We start from the raw sequence: 6660 nt of genomic DNA on the forward strand, positions 1-6660 counted from the left end.
AAAGCTATTTTAAGGAGTGGAATTTTAGATGACTGTAATCTTTAGGTTGGTTTTCTTATCTCTTTTAAGACCAGCATTATTTTACTTTTGCTATTGTTTTGAGTGATTGTTTTCAACACTTTTAAGTTTGTTAGAATATTTGCCAGTTATGTCCAACACTGAATCTTATGCTTGCTGGGCTATAAATTCCTGGAATTATTACAGTAATAAGGATGTAATAGTATAGAAGAAGGAAGGAAAGAACACAATACTATTTCAAAGTTTCCTATGCACCAAATGCTTTAAAAATACTTCATTTTATTTTTTATGAAGACCCTGTGAAGAAGGCATTATTATTTCCATCTTACAGAAATTGAAACAGAGTTTAAGGAAATTGTCCAATATCTCACAGCTACAGAATGACAGGGATGGGATTCTAGATCATGCTTGGGCTCCCAAACCCGTTTATTTCCATGTTACCATTTTCCATTAAATAAACCTGAATCAAGAGTTTACTATGTCTCCTTCGTGAGTATTGGACTTTAGGAACATACCGTAAGTAAGTGGGGTTTTCTTTATCTTCAACATCCCACCTCATCATGCCCTCCAAAAAACACCCAAAAAACTGTTCTCTACCCTTGTCAGCCATACTCTGTGTTTGAGGAAGCTAAACTTTACAGATTGTATCACCCACATTCCTTTCCTCTCTGGTTACCAATGGGGTCCTGCCATTGGGGGGCCATAGGCAACAGTTCTGACAACAGGAAAATTCATTTCCCACACCTACTCCCTCTCTGTTTTGTAGCGGTTTTTCCATCTCTGACCTTCTCTTGCCTCTTCTACCCTAGAGGATGTATCAGCTCCCTAGCATTGTCAGCCCTAAGGTGCTTCTCTATTCCTTCCCTTTACCCTTGCTCATAACTCAGTAACTCATCATTAAACTTCTCCATCAACCCTTTGATGTTGCTATTGCTTCCATTCTAGAGCCCTAACTGATTCCATAATCTCACAGTAGACCATAAGCTGCATGAAAACAGGGACGATGATTGTCTTGTTTATTGATTTATTCTCAAGGATAAGTAGTTCTTAAAGGGACCAGGATTGTATACAGCCTGACAACTTGATAAAAATAGGTCCTATTGTTTACATTTACATGCTGAAATATCAACTCTTTGCCTACCCTGCTCCCATCCCCAAGGTTTTTCCAATATATTTTGTCTAGCTATGTTTTTGCCCAGATTTGTTCTTGCAACACCTTCTTTTCACAGAAGACTTAATATTCCAACATATAGAAAAATTCTACTTACTTGGAGTAGTTGGAAGATGAAACAGTCTGATTAAGTAAATGTAAAGAGCATGGTTGGGGCTAGTTCAATTTCTGTCACGTTATCCCAAGTTCAGTTAGGGTGTGTCCTTCAAACTTTCTGAGCCTCTACGATTGTATAGCTGGAATAGTATAATACTAATATATCTATTTCGGCTTTATTGACTATGCCAAAGCCTTTGACTGTGTGGATCACAAGAAACTGTGGAAAATTCTTCAAGAGATGGGAATACCAGACCACCTGACCTGCCTCTTGAGAAACCTATATGCAGGTCAGGAAGCAACAGTTAGAACTGGACATGGAACAACAGACTGGTTTCAAATAGGAAAAGGAGTACATCAAGGCTGTATATTGTCACCCTGCTTATTTAACTTATATGCAGAGTACATCATGAGAAATGCTGGGCTGGAAGAAGCACAAGGTGGAATCAAGATTGCCGGGAGAAATATCAATAACTTCAGATATGCAGATGATACCACCCTTATGGCAGAAAGTGAAGAGGAACTAAAGACCCTCTTGATGAAAGTGAAAGAGGAGAGTCAAAAAGTTGGCTTAAAGCTCAACATTCAGAAAACGAAGATCATGGCATCTGGTCCCATCACTTCATGGGAAATAGATGGGGAAACAGTGGAAACAGTGTCAGACTTTATTTTTTGGGACTCCAAAATCACTGCAGATGGTGATTGCAGCCATAAAATTAAAAGACGCTTACTCCTGGAAAGGAAAGTTATGACCAACCTAGACAGCATATTAAAAAACAGAGACATTACTTTGCCTACTAAGGTCCATCTAGTCAAGGCTATGGTTTTTCCAGTGGTCATGTATGGATGTGAGAGTTGGCCTGTGAAGAAAGCTGAGCACTGAAGAATTGACGCTTTTGAATTGTGGTGTTGGAGAAGACTCTTGAGAGTCCCTTGGACTGCAAGGAGATCCAACCGGTCTATCCTAAAGAAGATCAGCCCTGGGATTTCTTTGGAAGGACTGATGTTAAAGCTGAAACTCCAATACTTTGGCCACCTCATGTGAAGAGTTGACTCATTGGAAAAGAGTCTGATGCTGGGAGGGATTGGGGGCAGGAGGAGAAGGGGATGACAGGATGAGATGGCTGGATGGCATCACCGACTCAATGGACATGAGTCTGAGTAAACTCCGGGAGTTGGTGATGGACAGGGAGGCCTGGCGTGCTGCGATTCCTGGGGTCGCAAAGAGTCAAACACAACTGAGCGACTGAACTGGAACTGGAACTGGAATATGTCATCATTTCCATCTACTGTGTGAAAATGGGAAGGTTCTTCTTCTTTTACAAGGACTTCAGGTAATTTCCCTATTAACCTCAGGACTGCAAATAGACCAAGTTTCTTTGAGCCAATATATGTCCCACACCAACTGTGTGTTCTCAAGTATTTGTCAGCTTCAACTCTCTAAGACAAGAAGTCCCAGCCATATGCTCTGAGCTGTTAGGTCTTGATTGAGCAATGCAGACAGATGGGCCCACTGGAAAGATGCCAAGATGTTGGCAGAACTGTCTCCTGAAACTTGGGTGCTTTCTTTGAGAAATGAGAATTTTCTGGATGGTAGTAACAGTGATGGCAGTAGGGATACTGTTGAGGGGAACCAGTCTTGTTAAAAGTTGGCTCTCACCCATGTAAAACTGTGCAAAAGCCTACATCCTACAACACAGTCTTGAAACTTGAACCTTCATGGAAAGGAGTTGTGAGCATTTGAGATTATAAGCATTTGTGGCAGAAGAAGGAAGCTTTTCCAAGTCTAGTTGATTCATTTTTAAAATATTTTAAAGTAGGACTTGTTTATAAAAATACATCTGTGGGGAAGCTCAATACAATGTAATCTCTTTATTTTGACTTGTTTATTGTTGTTATTATTGTTTAGTCATGAAGATTTGTCTGACTCTTTTATGACTGCATGAACTGTAGCTGGCCAGGCCTCTCTGTCCATGGGGTTTCCCAGGCAAGAATACTGGAGTGGGTTGCCATTTCCTTTTCCAAGGGATCTTCCCAACCCAGGGATATAACCTGTGTCTCCTGCACTGCAGGCAGATTCTTTATTACTGAGCCACTCTGTAAATTTATATATTTATATATATATATATATAATTATATATAAACTTATATATATAAAATTATAATTATACTATTATGTATATATATAATAGTATAATTATAATTTTACAATTGGCTAATCATCAAACAAAAAAATCTGGAAATACTTGGTGATCAGTTAATAATAATAATAATAATAATAAAAGATAATACTTGTGAATCATTTCCAATACATCTAGAAAGCTATGAGTCCCTAAACTACAGCTGCAAGCCAAATCCAGCTTTGCACCTGTTTTTGTAAAGAAAATTTTATTGTAACATAGCCACAAACATTTGTTTACCTATCACCTGTGACTGCTTTTCCCGCTATAAGAGTGGGGTTGAGTCATTGTGACAGAGTCAGCGTCCTGCAAAACCAAGAATAGTTACTATTTGGCCCTTTACAAAGAAAATTTGCTGACCTCTAAGTGCCAATGTAAGCACCTCGCATGTTTTATTTTGCTTACGCCTTTCCTCACCTTAAGAACACAGCAGCATCCCGCACACCCTGCCTACCTTAGCTGCAGTTTCACCTGCCATGGTTTCACATACCTAAGATCAACCATGGTCCAAAAATATTAAATAAAACATTTCATAAATAAGCAATGTGTAAGTTTTAAATCACATGCCTTCCTGAGTAATGCGATGAAATCTCAAGCTGTCTCACTGTCCCACCTGGGATATGAATTATCTCTTGGTCCAGCATATCCACACTGCATCCACTACCTGCTTGTTCATCACTTAGCAGCTGTTTGGGTTATCAGACCAACTGTCTCAGCATTGCAGTGCTTATGTTCAGGTAACCCTTATTTTGCTTAACAATGGCCTCCAAATGCAATAGTCATGCTGGAAATTTGGCTATTCTATGACTGTGCCTCATCTATAAATTAGTTCACAGGTATGTATGTATAGGAAAAACATGGTGTATATATAGGACTTCACACTATCTAAAGTTTCAGGCATACCCTGGGGATCTTGGAACATAACTGCATGCATGGGGGGCTGCTAATGTATGTAGCATATTTATCTTCAACTAAGAGATGAGAAAACTGAGAAATGGGGAAGTTAACTGGCCTAAAATCTCACAAGAGATTCAGTCTCTAAGAGTCTGAATCTAGCACCCATGTGGTCTTGCCCTTTTTTCAGGCTTATTTTGACTATTATAACCCACAGAGCCTAGGAATTAGTGAAGAATTGGAAATGATTCTCTATTCTGTTCTAATAATGCCCAGACTGCCAGCTCCTGAGAGCATCAAGAGCCTTTAGCTATAACTGGCATGACCCAAGTTGAATCTGCTCTGAGTCCCTCCTCCCTTCAACTCCTCCTTCCTCCTCAGCTATGCCCCTGACTCCCAAATTCCTTTCTCCATCTTCCCCTACTCCTAAGTGCTCTACCACATTACTTATTCTTCTGGTCTCACAAGTCTTTCCGTTTCATTAGGTTTTTTTCCCACTTGACTGTAGCTGAAAGGGTTTGAGTTATATGTAGGTAGAGAAGAAAAGTGAAGAGAATTCCTTTGCAGAGTCAAACATCCATAAGGCAAAAGAACACTTACAGGATTTCCTCCCCATGATATTTGATATCAATATTATCAAGCTAAAACAGTTTTCATTTCTCTTCTATAGTTTGAATTGTGTACAAAAGTCCCCCTTCCTTTTTTCTAATTTACTGTATGTGGGGCTTCCCAGGTAGCGCTAGTGGTAAAGAATCTGCCTGCCAAAGCAGGAGATGCAAGAGATGTGAGTTAGATTCTTGGGTCTGGAAGATCACCTGGAGCAGGAAATCCAGGTAATGGAGTAGTGTGGAGTAGTAACGGAGTAGGCAACCCACTCCAGTGTTCTTGCCTGGAAAATTCCATGGGTAGAGGAGCCTGGCAGGCTAATGTCCATGAGGCCCCAATGAGTCGGGCATGACCGAGCGACTGAGCACATACACACTGGCTAACCAAAGGAGTGGGGTGGTTTTGGAAAACAGGTAGGTGAAACTAGAGAAACTTCTTACCTTGTGATAACATGAAATAAATGTGGAACTTTAATTTGCGGGTTGGGGAGCAGGAATTGAGCCTGACATACTCAGACTCCCCTCTCATGGCTGAAGCAGTTGTCCAGAATTTTTTTTTATATATTTCAACATTTTTATTTAAAATCACCTAGTTAAGATCTAATCAACTGAATTCCGTGAGAAAAACAAACAAAAAATTTAGAAAACATAGAACTGGTACCAAAGAATATAGTTTTAAAAGCAACCACTGGGAATTCTTATGATAGAATGTACATAAAGCTACTAGTTTTGGTGAAGATTTTGGTGAAGCTACTAGTTTTGTTCAAGATTTTACAGTCACTAAAATGAGGATGATGGTAATAATAATGATCATCCTTGGAAGTCCCATGTCATGAAATTTCCCATTACAGTTCCTCAGGGATGTGTTCTCTAGCAAGAGGGGTTTCTTAAGGAGGTAAAAGCAATTGTTGCAATAAACTCTTAACTGGTTACCACAGAGGCTTTTCTCTGTGGATCTCCACAGACACTGCAGATGGAGTCATTGTTCTAACAGGTGATATGATCAAGACACCTCCACCAGCCCCATCTCATTAGTACCAGGGCAGAAAAGAATGGTTCTTCTGTTGCGTGAACTGCAAAGCCCTTTTAATAATGCACATCATTTTATCAACACTCATGTGAATTAAATATTTTAATGACCCTGATGAAACTGGAACACTTGACATTGAAATTAAACACACACACACAGAGTTAAACAAGGGTCACTAAAGGTAGGGGGAAATGGAGAAATTACTTTATAGCCTGAAAGATCTTTGTTCTAAGGAGTTTTCTGCTTTACTTCTCAGCCTTTTGGCTAAGATCAAGTGTAGTATCTGTTCTAAGTAGTTTTCTGCTCCATGGAGTATCCAAAGCTTGCCCACTCAAAGTACCTGTACCTTCTTCATTCTCAAAAGCATTTTAAGTTAAAACCTTTATTAACATCTATTTCTATAAAAATGCATATATATTATAATAGAAAGCAGTACTGGAAGAATATATATCCTGAATGTCAAAAAGATTGGCTAGTGTAGTGGGGAGTAGGGTAGCACAGTTCAGTGTTGTTTTCTCTGTTTGCAAATGGGTAGTATTTGTATGGTGAGAAGAAAACAGTCTTTGAAAAAGCTATGCCCTGGATGAAAAAGGAAAAGAAGGGCTATATTGTTCATTTTCATTTGTTTTGTCCTGATTTGCTTGAAATGTGTGATTATCCTTGAAA

The 6660-nt window shown here is 39.3% G+C and overlaps 1 non-coding gene across 1 annotated transcript; it reads left to right on the forward strand.

Moving 5' to 3' along the window:
* The first annotated feature begins 6238 nt into the window (after window positions 1-6238).
* Window positions 6239-6431, forward strand: LOC138446341 (U2 spliceosomal RNA). Its single transcript, XR_011259281.1, has one exon. It is a non-coding gene; the product is annotated as a U2 spliceosomal RNA (small nuclear RNA).
* Window positions 6432-6660: the final 229 nt, after the last annotated feature.

Source organism: Ovis canadensis, chromosome 9, assembly GCF_042477335.2.
Source record: "Ovis canadensis isolate MfBH-ARS-UI-01 breed Bighorn chromosome 9, ARS-UI_OviCan_v2, whole genome shotgun sequence".
NCBI classification, from domain to species: domain Eukaryota; kingdom Metazoa; phylum Chordata; class Mammalia; order Artiodactyla; family Bovidae; genus Ovis; species Ovis canadensis.